The sequence below is a fragment of the Pogoniulus pusillus genome, chromosome 36 (assembly GCF_015220805.1).
Source record: "Pogoniulus pusillus isolate bPogPus1 chromosome 36, bPogPus1.pri, whole genome shotgun sequence".
Taxonomy (NCBI): domain Eukaryota; kingdom Metazoa; phylum Chordata; class Aves; order Piciformes; family Lybiidae; genus Pogoniulus; species Pogoniulus pusillus.
In genome coordinates, this window is record NC_087299.1 from 5014248 (window position 1) to 5027223 (window position 12976).

Here is a 12976-nt window from a genome sequence, read left to right on the forward strand (position 1 = left end):
CCCTCTGGGAGGTGACTCCTGGCTGTGCAGGAGAGCAGCCCTCCTCTTCCCTTCCTTTCTCACTGCTGCTGAAGTGGATCGTGACTCCAGAGCAGCTCAGCCCACATGGGGCTTCGCTGCTGGACACAACCCAGGTCTTGTGAGCCACCAGGCTGTGTCGAGAAGCAAATGCCAGGAGGAGAAGTCACTTCTGTGCATCTCGCTGCCAGCAAATGAGCACAAGCAGCCAGGTTTGCTCTGGGGAAAAGACTCACCGAGGACCTGCGCTCGAATCCTTCCCCGTGGGCTGAAGGAACTTGCTGAACTGAGCCTGTACGGGAGGGAGCAGCCAGGAGGGGTAAATCTGCTGCTTCCTCTGCGCTCCCGTCACGTTGTGCTTTGCGAGAGAGAAAGAGAGAGACAACAGCAAGCCGGCAGCGGGAGGTATCCAGCATCCTCCTCCTCTGGGGAGCAGGGACTCGGGAGCTGTGCTGGAGAAGGCTCCCACCGGCAGCATCCCGGCGGGGGCACAGGAGCTGTTGCGATGGAGCTGCGGGCGGTGGCACTGTCATTCATCCTTGCGCTGCCAGCAGCTTCTCTGCCTGCCGCCACCAAACTCCAGCCCCACATGTGAGTAGCAACGGCAGAGACCCAGAAGTGGATTTCTAGGGCAGGGAGCTGTAGAGGAGAAGCTAAATAAAGCATTTTAACACGGTGGGATGGGGTGGGGTGAAGGGAGGGGGTGGGCGAGCTGCTCGGTGATGCATTCTCGAGTGCAGAAAGGGGGAGAGCAGAGGGGAAATCTTGGGGGGGGACACGTGTGCTTGCGGGAGGTCGCGGAGGGTTTGGAAGCGAAGCGTGGCTGTTGTGGGAGCGATGGGTGTGTAAATCGCCTGGCCCTGCCTGGCAGACCTGCTTGGTCCTGCTTGCGCTCTCTGCGCCGCTTTCTCCCTGCTCCTTTCCTTCCCCCTCCCCTCTGCCGCTCCCCTGGCAGCGCCCAGCCCGTTCCCTTTAATTAGATTTTACAGCTACAGTTCGGTGTTAATCATTTGGCTTCTTTGGAAAACTTCCTTGCAAATTTGGTCTCCTGCCAGAAGATGATCTCTGGATGCAGGGGGATTGCTCTAATTCTTTCTGTAAGCGAGCCCAGCGCTGCGTGGTGTGCTCGCTGCAGCCTGCTCCCCTGCCGCCTCTAACCTTTGGGCTGAAGAGTCTCTTTCAAGCAGAGAAAGGGCTGGCAGGAAGATGCCTTTTTTCTCTCCGTGTCACAGACTTTGTGCTCTGCCTTGACAAGTCCTTTAGGACTCTTTGGATGAGACCCTGGAGATGAGATCTGTGCCAAAGGCTCAGAGAAAAGGACCCTCCAGTGCCTGGGAAGTGCTGTCCCCTTCCCACAGGACACTGCTGCTGATGCTGTTACACACACGGCTGCTCTCTGGGGCACACAAGGACCTTTCTTCCTCTGCCAGAAATGACATCAAAGTGGTGCTGCTGCCAACCTTGTCTCCAGGCTCTGCTCACTTGCTCCCTGGGGTAGGACAAGGAGCAATGGGTGTTAAGTTGCAGCACAGGAGGTTCCAGCTCAACTCAAGGGGGAACTTCTTTACTGCAGGTGTGACAGAGCCCTGGCACAGGCTGCCCAGAGAGGTTGTGGAGTCAGTCTCCTTCTTTGGAGCCTTTCAGGCCTGTCTGGATGTGTTCCTCTGTGATCTCTGCTAGATTGTGTGGTCCTGCTCTGGCAGGGGGGGGGTGGACTTGCTGATCTCTTTGGGTCTCTTCCAACCTCTGACATCCTGTGAGCCTGTGATGCTTTCAGTCCTGGTTTTGGATGTGTAGCTGAGTTGGAGACAAGGGAGGTAGGGACTGGTGGCAGAGGAGGTTAAGGATATGGAGACACCTGGGGGGGGGGGGCGCTAGGGAAGCACTTTGCATCAGCTTGCAGCCTTCTGTGCCTGGAGACAGGGAGTGAAACAGCTCCTCTGGCAGCCACCAGCAGTGCCAGGGACTGTTGTGGCATGAAGTGATGTGTGTGGGGCTCCAGAAGCCAAAGCTCAGTGGCCACATGCGGGGACGGGGAGAGGAGGGTGGAGAACAAAGGAGAGGGGGAAGGAAATGTGCCGTTAATGCCCATGGTAACAGCACCCTGGAGCAGCCAGATGCCAGCTGCAATCTCTATGTCTCACCACGTCCCGATTATTTAGTTTAACTGCCTTTCTAGAAAGCACTTTTGTGAAAAGAAAGGACTTTGTGAGGAGTCTCAGTCCCTTTTGAAGGACTTTTGAAGAAGTGGTGACAAATAACTTCAGTCAGGGATGAAAGGTTCCCTCTGTGTTCTTAGTTCAAGCCACTGCCTCCTGCTTGGTGCAGGGGAGTTGGGATTAGAAGCAAAACTGAAGTGCAAAAGGCATTCTCCTGATTTCTGAGTGAATGATGTCTGTGCACTTCAGTGCTGCAATTCATCTTGCAGCCCTCAGCTCTGAGTGAGCAAGAAAGCAGCTAAGGCAGCAAAACTCAGCGCTGGGCAGGCCACCCCTTGAGTGCTGTGTCCAGTTCTGGGCTCCTCAATTCAAGAGAGATGTTGAGGTGCTGGAAGGTGTTGAGAGAAGGGCAGCAAGGCTGGGGAGTGGCCTGGAGCACAGCCCTGTGAGGAGAGGCTGAGGGAGCTGGGGGTGTGCAGCCTGGAGAAGAGGAGGCTCAGGGCAGAGCTCATTGCTGTCTGCAGCTGCCTGCAGGGAGGCTGTAGCCAGGTGGGGTTGGGCTCTGCTGGCAGGCAAGCAGCAACAGAAGAAGGGGACACAGCCTCAAGCTGTGCCAGGGGAGGTTCAGGCTGGATGTTGTTAGGAAGTTCCTGGCAGAGAGAGTGATTGGCATTGGAATGGGCTGCCCAGGGAGGTGGTGGAGTGTTGAAGCCAAGCCTGGCTGGGGCACTTAGTGCCATGGTCTGGTTGATTGGGCAGGGCTGGGTGCTAGGTTGGGCTGGCTGAGCTTGGAGGTCTATTCTATGATTCTGTGAATCTCTTCCCAACCTGCAGCCTCACTCTGCCCTCTCTCCCCTCTGTGTCTTCAGGCCCCATGTCTGTGTGCAGAAGGAGCTGGTGGTGGTGGGGCAGAGGGTGCCCTGCCCACAGAGACTCAGCCGTGCCCTCCGCGTCTGGAAGCAGGACTGTGGTGCCCGGCGCTGGTGCCCAGGCTATGAGCTCAGGTGGGTGCTGCTCCTCCCAGCTTGGCTTGCTCCACCTGTGATGAGAATCCCAGAATCTGAAGGAGGTCTCCAGGAGGGCTGGAGAATGGACTATTGACAAGGTCTTGTAATGGCAGGAGGAGGAGGAATGGGTTTGATGGGGCAGAGGGGAGATTGAAAGTGGATGTTAGAAGTTCTTCACAGAGAGGGTGGTGAGACACTGGCACAGGTTGCCCAGGGAGGCTGTGGAGCACAGAATCATACAATGTGAACAAAGATCACATTAGGTGATTCTGTGCTCCACAACCTCTCTGGAGGTGTTCAGGATCAGGTTGGATGAGGCCTTGAATGACCTATTCTAATGGGAGGTGTCCCTGCTTGTGGCAGGGAGGTTGGAACTGGATGATCTTTGAGGTCTCTTCCAACCTAAGCCATTCTGGATTCATCCCAGCAGGGTGGGGCTGGAAGGGACCTCTGGGCATCACCCAGTCCAGCCCCCTGCTCAAGCAGTGCACCCACAGGAGTTGCCCAGAGTGGCAACACCCAGGTGAGGTTGGAACCTCTCCAGACAAGGAGACTCCACAACCTCTCTGGGCAGCCTGCTCTGTGCCTCCAGCACCCTCACACCAAAGAATTTTCTCCTCCTGCTCAGAAGGAACCTCCTGGATTCCAGCTTGTGCCCATTGCCCCTTGGCCTGGCACTGGGCACCACTGACAAGAGCCTGGCCCCATCCTCTTGACCCTCACAGCTCCTTTGGCTCTTGCTGAGCATTGATCAGATCCCTTCTAGGGCTGCTCTTCTCCAGGCTCTGCATCTCTCAGCCTTTGCTCCTCACAGGGATCCTGCAGGCCCCTCTGCAGCTTTGAGTCACCCACTGGTCTTTACTGGGAGCCCAGGTGAGGGGTGGGGACTGCAGAGGGAGGCTGTGACCATGTGCAGCAGTGCAGAAAATGCCCTTTTCTTCCCCAAACTCCAAGGTCCCCAACCTTCTGTGCTCTACCTGCTTCCCCAGCCCCATGGGGCAGTTCCAAGGCTGTACCAAACACTGCTGGTAGTGGCAGTTTCAAAGCAGCATCTTGGACTGGAGGCAGCTTTTAGGTCCTGCCTTGAGGAATGCCTCCTGGCCTGTAATTGCTGCTAATTACCTGAGCGATGAGATCTGTGTGGTGGTGATCAAGGAGCAAGCAGAGTCCATCTTTTGAGAGAGGACTTTGAAATGCTGGGAGCTGTCTGCTGCTACTTCAAAGGCTGAGAGCTCTTCAGCCCTTGCTGCCCCCCTCTTTTTTCTTCATGTCTCTTTAATTCGTGGGTTTGGAGTCGTAAATCAAGGAGCTGAAAGGAAGAAACTTTATGTCCTGCTGCATTCTGAACAGCAGAGCAGTTGGTTGCTAGAGGAAAATGCAGAGGTGAAGCCCAGGGCTGCTGTCAGGACTTTCTCCCAAGGAATTTTAAAGGCCAGACAACAAAAACACTTCCTCAGAGCTTTCTGTGCCCCTCAACCCCTCACTCCAAACTCCTCCAAGGAGTTCCTATCACCAGGAGCTTGCTCCAGCAGCTGGAAGCTGTCCTGCCAAGTCCCTGAGCAATGGTGGCCACTGGAGCACTCAGCCTCAGCAGTCCCAGGGATGCTGCACAGCCTCGGGCTCACCCCTGGAGCTGCTCCAGTTGGACCCAACTCCAGCAGCTCAGGAAGCATATTGACAGCTCCAGGATCTGACACACAAAAGGCTGACCTCAGGCTGGCCTCTGTGCCTGCAGCTTCATGGATGCAGCAAGGAAAATCCAGCCTCTGCTCTTCCTTTCCCACCTGCCTGGCACTCAGCAGGGGCTGCAGCAGCACTCCCTGAGGTGCAGCTTCGGAGGTGTTAGAGCTGATTTCCTCAGCCCCCCTCCAAGCAGCTCAGGGTGCTGCAGGCACTGCTGGAGTCTCACCTAGAGTCATAGAATCAATCAGTCAGGGTTGGAATGGACCACAAGGATCATCCAGCTCCAACCCCTCCCAGACCATGGGCAGGGACACCCCACCCAAGACAACCCCACCTGGTGGTTGTCTGCTGAGCCTATGCATTCCAGATCCAGTTCTGTTTAGGTCTGGGGGATTTCTACCTGTGCCTGCAGTGCTGGATTGGAGCATTCCCTAAAAACAGGCCTTGCTCCACACCCCCAGCACTCAGATCCTGCCCCTTTAGCCAGCCAGCAGATGAGCTGAGCATCCCCTGGGCTCTGCTTCTCCTTGTCCTGGTAAAGTGATGTTCCTGCTGCTGCTGGTGTAGCATTCTCAGCTCAGCCAGCAGCAGAAGGTGGCTTTGGCAGCCCTCAGCTACCCGGTGTGGAGCAATGACAGCACTGTCCCAGAGGGGCTGGAAGTGGATTTTCCAGCAGCAGGACACAGCCTGGGTTCCATTAGTTCTGGCTCATTCAACATTTTCTGTGCCAGGGACTCCTCAAAACACAAAAGAAAACAGAAGCAGTGAAGATAAAGTATCTCCTGTGTGGCTCTTTCCAGTCTGCAGCATCCAGATATCCAGAGGCAGCTGGGGCTGTCAAAATATTTGCATCTCCTTGAGAACCCACTTGGGAGGACTGAAGGGTCTGGAGTGTCAGATGGAGCTCACCAAGGCTGTTCAGGGTGCTGCTGGGGGCAGGGAGGAGCCTGGGGCTGGGCCTGAGCTCTCCTACATTGCTGTTTCTTGAGGAGGTTTCCTGCTTCTCGTTCCTGGGCTTAGGCAGGGAGGGGGCAGCTGTGCTGCTATGCAGCCTCCCTCATTTTGGGTGAAAAGCAGAGGAATTCTGCAGTCAGTGCTGCTTGTGCTGGAGCCACCCTGCACCCAGCATGTCATAAAATCATAGAACCATAGAATCAGGCAGGGTTGGAAGGGACCACAAGGAGCAGGCAGTGCCAACCCCCTGCCATGCCCAGGGACACCCTACCCTAGAGCAGGCTGCACACAGCTTCAGCCAGCCTGGCCTTAAACACCTCCAGCCATGGGGCCTCAACCCCCTCCCTGGGCAACCCATTCCAGCCTCTCACCACTCTCCTGCTCAACAACTTCCTCCTCACCTCCAGCCTCACTCTCCCCACCTCCACCTTTGCTCCATTCCCCCCACTCCTGGCACTCCCTGATGTCCTAACAAGTCCCTCCCCAGCTTTTTTGTAGCCCCCTTCAGATGCTGGCAGGCCACAAGAAGGTCCCCTGGGAGCCTCCTCTGCTCCAGCCTGCACAGCCCCAACTCTTTCAGTCTGTGCTCACAGCAGAGCTGCTGCAGCCTCTGAGCATCATCCTGGCCCTTCTCTGGACATGCTCCTTCTCTGCTTCTGATGCACCCTGCTGAAGCCCTAGGCTGGGCAAGAGCTTGTGGTCCCAAGAGGATCCAGATGGATCTGTGCCTGCTTGCTGGCTCTTCTGGGTCCTGAGTGACTCTAAATTGCTTTCTCAGCTGCTTCTGGAGCAGAAGAATTTCCTTCACAGTTTGTTAGCAGCTCTCACACACAGACACAGGACAAGAGCATCGCTCTCTGCTTTTGCTGTTCTCAGCTGTGCCTCCATATGCAGGTTGGCACAGCCCAGGAGCCCAATGTTTCCTTCCCAGCACCGAAAGGTTTCCTTCCCAGCACTGAAAGCTTCCCCCCAACACACTCCCTGATTTAGGCCTATTTTAGCCCCATTCAGACAAAAATCAAACAAGCAGCCCCAGTTAGGGTAAATATTTTGGGTGGCCACTTAGGACACATCTGCTGTGCCCAATATTTGTTGTTGTTTGTCTGCTTTGCTTTGGTGGAGCAGTTTCATCTCCTGCCAAAAGGAGCTTTTTGCAAATCAGCTTCAAAAGTTGTGGCAGGGTCTCAGTTTTCACATAAACACCACATCAGATTTCCAGGAAAGAAGTGTCCCTTCTATTTATTTATGCTCCAGATCAATCCCTGCTCTCCCCTGCCCCAGCTCCTAGCCAGCAGGAGTTGTTAAAGGGACCCTCAGCTCCTACCTGAGTGCAGCATCTCCTGCTAGACCTGCGCTGGATCTACTGAGCCCTGGGGCTGTGGGCACTGCTTTGGAGGGGTTGGGGGGTTGGGTTGGGCTGAGGAAGGCTTCTGGCTCTTTCTGGAAGATGGGAGAGATGTGGTTGGTGTGGTGTGGTTGGTTGATGTGGTCAGCGTGGCTGGTGTGGTCAGTGTGGTTGGTGTGGTGTGGTCAGAGTGGTTGGTGTGGTGTGATGGGTGTGGTGTGGTCAGTGTGGCTGGTGTGGTCAATGTGGCTGGTGTGGTGTGATTGGTGTGGTCAGTGTGGCTGGTGTGGTGTGATGGGTGTGGTGTGGTCAGTGTGGCTGGTGTGGTCAATGTGGCTGGTGTGGTGTGATGGGTGTGGTGTGGTGTGGTCAGTGTGGCTGGTGTGATGTGATTGGTGTGGTCAGTGTGGCTGGTGTGGTCAATGTGGCTGGTGTGTGATTGGTGTGGTGTGGTCAGTGTGGCTGGTGTGGTCAGAGTGGTTGGTGTGGTGTGCTCGGTGTGGTCAGTGTGGTTGCTGTGGTCAATGTGGTGTGGTTGGTGTGGTGTGGTCAGTGTGGTATGGTCAATGTGGTGTGGTCGGTGTGGTGTGGTCAGTGTAGTGTGGTTGGTGTGGTCAGTGTGGTGTGGTTGGTGTGCTCAATGTGGTGTGGTTGCTCTGGTCAGTGTAGTGTGGTTGGTGTGGTCAGTGTGATGTGGTGTGGTGTAGTGTGGTCAATGTGATGTGGTGGGTGTGGTAGGTGTGGTTGTTGTGCTCAATGTGGTGTGGTTGGTATGGTCAGTGTGGTGTGGTCAGTGTGGTTGGTGTGGTCAAAGTGGTGTGGTTGGTGTGCTCAATGTAGTGTGTTCAATGTGGTGTGGTTGGTATGGTCAGTGTGGTATGGTCAGTGTGGTTGGTGTGGTCAAAGTGGTGTGGTTGGTGTGCTCAATGTAGTGTGTTCAATGTGGTGTGGTTGGTATGGTCAGTGTGGTATGGTCAGTGTGGTTGGTGTGGTCAAAGTGGTGTGGTTGGTGTGCTCAATGTAGTGTGTTCAATGTGGTGTGGTTGGTGTGGTCAGTGTGGTATGGTCTGTGTGGTTGGCGTGGTGTGAGCTGGAGTCACAGCTTCTGTTGCTGCCAGGTTTCCCCTCCCCAGAGGATCTAACCCCACTGGGCTGTGTCCTGCTTTGCTGTCTTTCAGACCCTCCTACTACACAGGCTACAGGCAGGTGTACAAGCTGGAGCAGCAGACCAGGTACCGCTGCTGCCCGGGCTGGGCTCAGCTGGGAGCTGCCACTGGCTGCCTCTACCGTAAGTACCATGCTGGCTGGGCAGGAGCCTTCCTCTGCTGCCCTCAGCTGTGAGCCTTGGGCTTATTTCAAGCCCTGTGCCTGCAAGAAGTGCTTTAAAAGTGTCCTGGGTCAGAGCTGGGCATTGCTCCGGTTTGCTTCTGGGGTTTTACTGCTGCTCCTGGCTGCTGCTAGCCAGGAAGGCTGCCCCTGGTCACTGCGTGTTGGGCTCTGCAGCCTGAGAAGAGCAGGCTTGGAGGAGAGCTTGGAGTGGCCTTCCAGTAGCTGAAGGGGGCTACAGGAGGGCTGGGGAGGGACTACTGACAAGGTCTGGCAATGACAGGATGAGGAGCAGTGGGTTTGATGTGGCAGAGGGGAGATTGAAACTGGATGTTAGGAAAGGGTTCTTTGCAGTGAGGGTGGTGAGACACTGGCACAGGTTGCCCAGGGAGGTTGTGGAGCACAGAATCAAAGATCACATTGGGTGATTCTGTGCTCCACAACCTCCCTGGAGATGTTCAAGGCCAGGTTGGATGAGGCCTTGAGCAACCTGTTCTAGTGGGAGGTATCCTTGCCTGTGGCAGGGGGTTGGAACTGGCTGAGCTTTGAAGTCCTCTCCAACCTAAACCATTCTGTGAGTCTATGTCACAGCACCAGCCTCAGAGAAAGCGAGGTGGTGGCACAGGTGAGGTGGTGGCATGGTTGAGGTGATGGCACGGATGAGGTGGTGGCACAGGTGAGGTGATGGCACGGGTGAGGTGGTGGCACAGATGAGGTGGTGGCATGGGTGAGGTGGTGGCACAGGTGAGGTGGTGACACTTGTCAGGTTTGGAGCTGAGACCCAGGGCTTGGGGCTTTTGGGCTCTGTGTCTGCCTTTGCTCCTCTGTTGTGTTTGCTCCGCCAGAGAGGTGTCTCCTTCCAGGCAGAGCATCCCCTTCCATGCGGGCAGGCTGTGGGTGTGTGTTTGGATTTGGATGTGAGTCAGGCCAGGGATGAGCAAATATTGGTCTACAAAATGATTTTCTGCTGTTATTGCAGAAGGCAGAGGCAGCATTATCCTTATGGGCTCCACTTCTCACCTCCCCCCCAGACTGCACTGCCTGCCACGGGAGCCAGATGCTGCTGAGCTGTCTTTGCTAGCACCCTGCAGCCACAGTCCAGTGTTTAACTTCAGCTTAGCTTTGGGGATGTTGAGTGCAGAGGGGGGTGAAAAAAATCTCTTGCATCAAGCAAAGGCTTTCTGTGCAGAAATGAGCATCACCACCGAGGCAAGCACACACCTCCCTGCCATCTGCTGCTGCATGAGGGGCTCTGATCTGCTCTGCACCAGGGGCTGTGCTCCTGCCCTCACCGTGGCAGAGCAGCTTTTGCTGTTGCAGGCAAACCAACAAAGCCTCTGAGCTCCAACCTGCCTTGCCATCAGGGGAACAGAGAGCTGGCTGTGCCCAGCCATATTGTAAAGCTGATTTGGGCTGTAATTGACCTTCGGTAGAGGGAAAACCAGGCTGGTTTTGTTCTCCAAAGAGGCTGTGCTTCCCTGCCTGTCAGCCCGAAGCAAAGGTTTTAAAAGGGAACAAAAGAAAGGTCTGTCCACACCCAATCCTGGTTCTTCCTACCACAAAGCCTCCAAGCCAGCAGAGCATCCCCACAGTGCCAAGGCAGCTCTGTGGGTCCCTAACGAGCTGCTGTCAGGCAGCAGATCATAACCTCAGGTGAACTCAGCAAAGTGCCTCCTGGAGTGATTTTTCCTGCTGAGGAAGTGAGTAATTCCATCCAGGAAGGGAGCAGAGGAAAGGAAATGAAGGTGCTCAGGGCAACCTCTGAACTCTTCCTCTTCACCGGGAGCAGCGCTCAGAGGCTGGGCAGTGGTGGTCAGCAGGCTGCTGGCTGTGAGTGGCTCTGGAAGAGAAAGGAGAGGCAGGTCATAGAATCAAGCAGGTTGGAAGAGACCTCCAAGCCCACCCAGCCCTGGCCAATCAACCAGACCATGGCACTAAGTGCCCCAGCCAGGCTTTGCTTGAGCACCTCCAGGCACACAGACTCCACCACCTCCCTGGGTAGCCCATTCCAATGCCAATCACTGTCTCTGACAACAACTTCCTCCTAACATCCAGCCTAGACCTGCCCTGGCACAACTCCAGACTGTGTCCCCTTCTTCTGTTGCTGGCTGCCTGGCAGCAGAGCCCAACCCCACCTGGCTACAGCCTCCCTGCAGGCAGCTGTAGACAGCAATGAGCTCTGCCCTGAGCCTCCTCTGCTGCAGGCTGCACACCCCCAGCTCCCTCAGCCTCTCCTCACAGGGCTGTGCTCCAGGCCCCTCCCCAGCCTTGCTGCCCTTCTCTCAACACCTTCCAGCACCTCAACATCTCTCTTGAATTGAGGAGCCCAGAACTGGACACAGCACTCCAGGGGTGGCCTGAGCAGTGCTGAGCACAGGGGCACAAGAAGCTCCCTTATCCTGCTGCCCACACTGCTCCTGAGCCAGCCCAGGATGCCATTGGCTCTGCTGCCCACCTGGGCACTGCTACCTCCTCTTCAGCTCCTCTCTCCCAGCACCCCAAGGTCCCTCTCTGCCTGGCTGCTCTCAGCCACTCTGGCCCCAGCCTGTAGTGCTGCTTGGGGCTGTTGTGGCCAAAGTGTAGAGCTCTGCACTTAGCCTCATTCAATCTCATTCCACTGGCCTCTGCCCACCCAGCCTGGCAAGGTCCAGCTCCTCTGGGGTGAAGAACACTCTGAGTGTCACTGCTGGGGTCAGGCTTGCTGCCAGCTGAGCCCTGGTGCTGCTGTCCCTGCTGTGCAGTTCCTGTAGCTCTCTGTCCCGTGGCTCCCCCTGCCTGGGTGGGATGCCAGGAGCTAAGGAGCTGGTGGATGTTCTGCAGCTGGAGTGGGAGCTGGAGGACACCTTTCAAAGCTCTTCCCGTGCTTCCACCCATTCAGTGCCACGTTCCAAGGCGGGCCTGTGGGTGGCATGGTCAGCCAGAGAGGATGCTGGCAGTAGGGACAAGGACCTGCAGACCCAGGGCAGCGCCGGCCCCGCACCGCAGCACAGCGCTGCGCAGCGGCAGCTGCGCTCCCGCCTCTGCCCCGGGGCTGCCCAACTGCCTCGGCAGCTGTCAGTCGACTCCTCCTGTCTGGCTGACCCCGGAGCCTCCCCAATCATGTTGTGATAGGCAGCACCTGCGGTTTGCTCTCCTCTAACAGCTCGCGGGGCAGCTGACGCTGAGCTCTCTGCAGGTGCAGGGTGACGCCGGCTCCAAAAGCTCAGCAGAAGCTGCTGCTGGGCTTTGGAGGTGGATCAAGATCCCTGCTGCTGGTGGGTTTGGAGGTGGATCAGGACCCTTGCTGCTGCTGGTGGGTTTGGAGGTGGGTCAGGACCCTTGCTGCTGCTGCTGGGCTTTGGAGGTGGGTCAGGGTCCGTGCTGCTGGTGGGTTTGGAGGTGGATCAGGACCCTTGCTGCTGCTGGTGGGTTTGGAGGTGGATCAGGACCCTTACTGCTGCTGGGCTATGGAGGTGGGTCAGGGTCCGTGCTGCTGGTGGGTTTGGAGGTGGATCAAGATCCCTGCTGCTGGTGGGTTTGGAGGTGGGTCAGGACCCTTGCTGCTGCTGGGCTTTGGAGGTGGGTCAGGACCCTTGCTGCTGCTGGGCTTTGGAGGTGGGTCAGGAGCTTTGCTGCTGCTGGTGGGTTTGGAGGTGGATCAGGACCCTTGCTGCTGCTGGGCTTTGGAGGTGGGTCAGGACCCTTACTGCTGCTGTGCTTTGGAGGTGGGTCAGGAGCTTTGCTGCTGCTGTGCTTTGGAGGTGGGTCAGGACTCTTGCTGCTGCTGGGCTTTGGAGGTGGATCAGGATCCTTGTTGCTGGTGGGTTTGGAGGTGGATCAGGACCCTTGCTGCTGCTGTGCTTTGGAGGTGGGTCAGGAGCTTTGCTGCTGCTGTGCTTTGGAGGTGGATAAGAAGCTTTGCTACTGGTGGGCTTTGGAGGTGGGTCAGGGTTCTTGCTGCTGGTGGGTTTGGAGGTGGATCAGGACCCTTACTGCTGCTGGGCTTTGGAGGTGGGTCAGGAGCTTTGCTGCTGCTGGTGGGTTTGGAGGTGCATCAGGACTCTTGCTGCTGCTGTGCTTTGGAGGTGAATCAGGATCCTTGTTGCTGGTGGGTTTGGAGGTGGATCAGGACCCTTGCTGCTGCTGTGCTTTGGAGGTGGGTCAGGAGCTTTGCTGCTGCTGGGCTTTGGAGGTAGATCAGAAGCTTTGCTACTGGTGGGTTTGGAGGTGGATCAGGACCCTTGCTACTGGTGGGCTTTGGACCCTTGCTGCTGTTGGAGAAGCTTTACTGCTGGTGCTGGCTCCTCTAGTGCTGGGCCAGTTGAAGCTGTGCCAGCTGTGCTTGCTTCCAGCAGCCCTGGGGCTGTGAGATCTCACCCTGCCAAATCAAGGTGCCTAGTCCCTTGCAGTGTGCCTGCTTCCTGGCCCCTCTTCTGCTGGTGGCAGAAGCCTGAGGGCTCTTGGTGCATCCTGTGTCCTGGGGCACTCATTCACTTGGTGCTGTC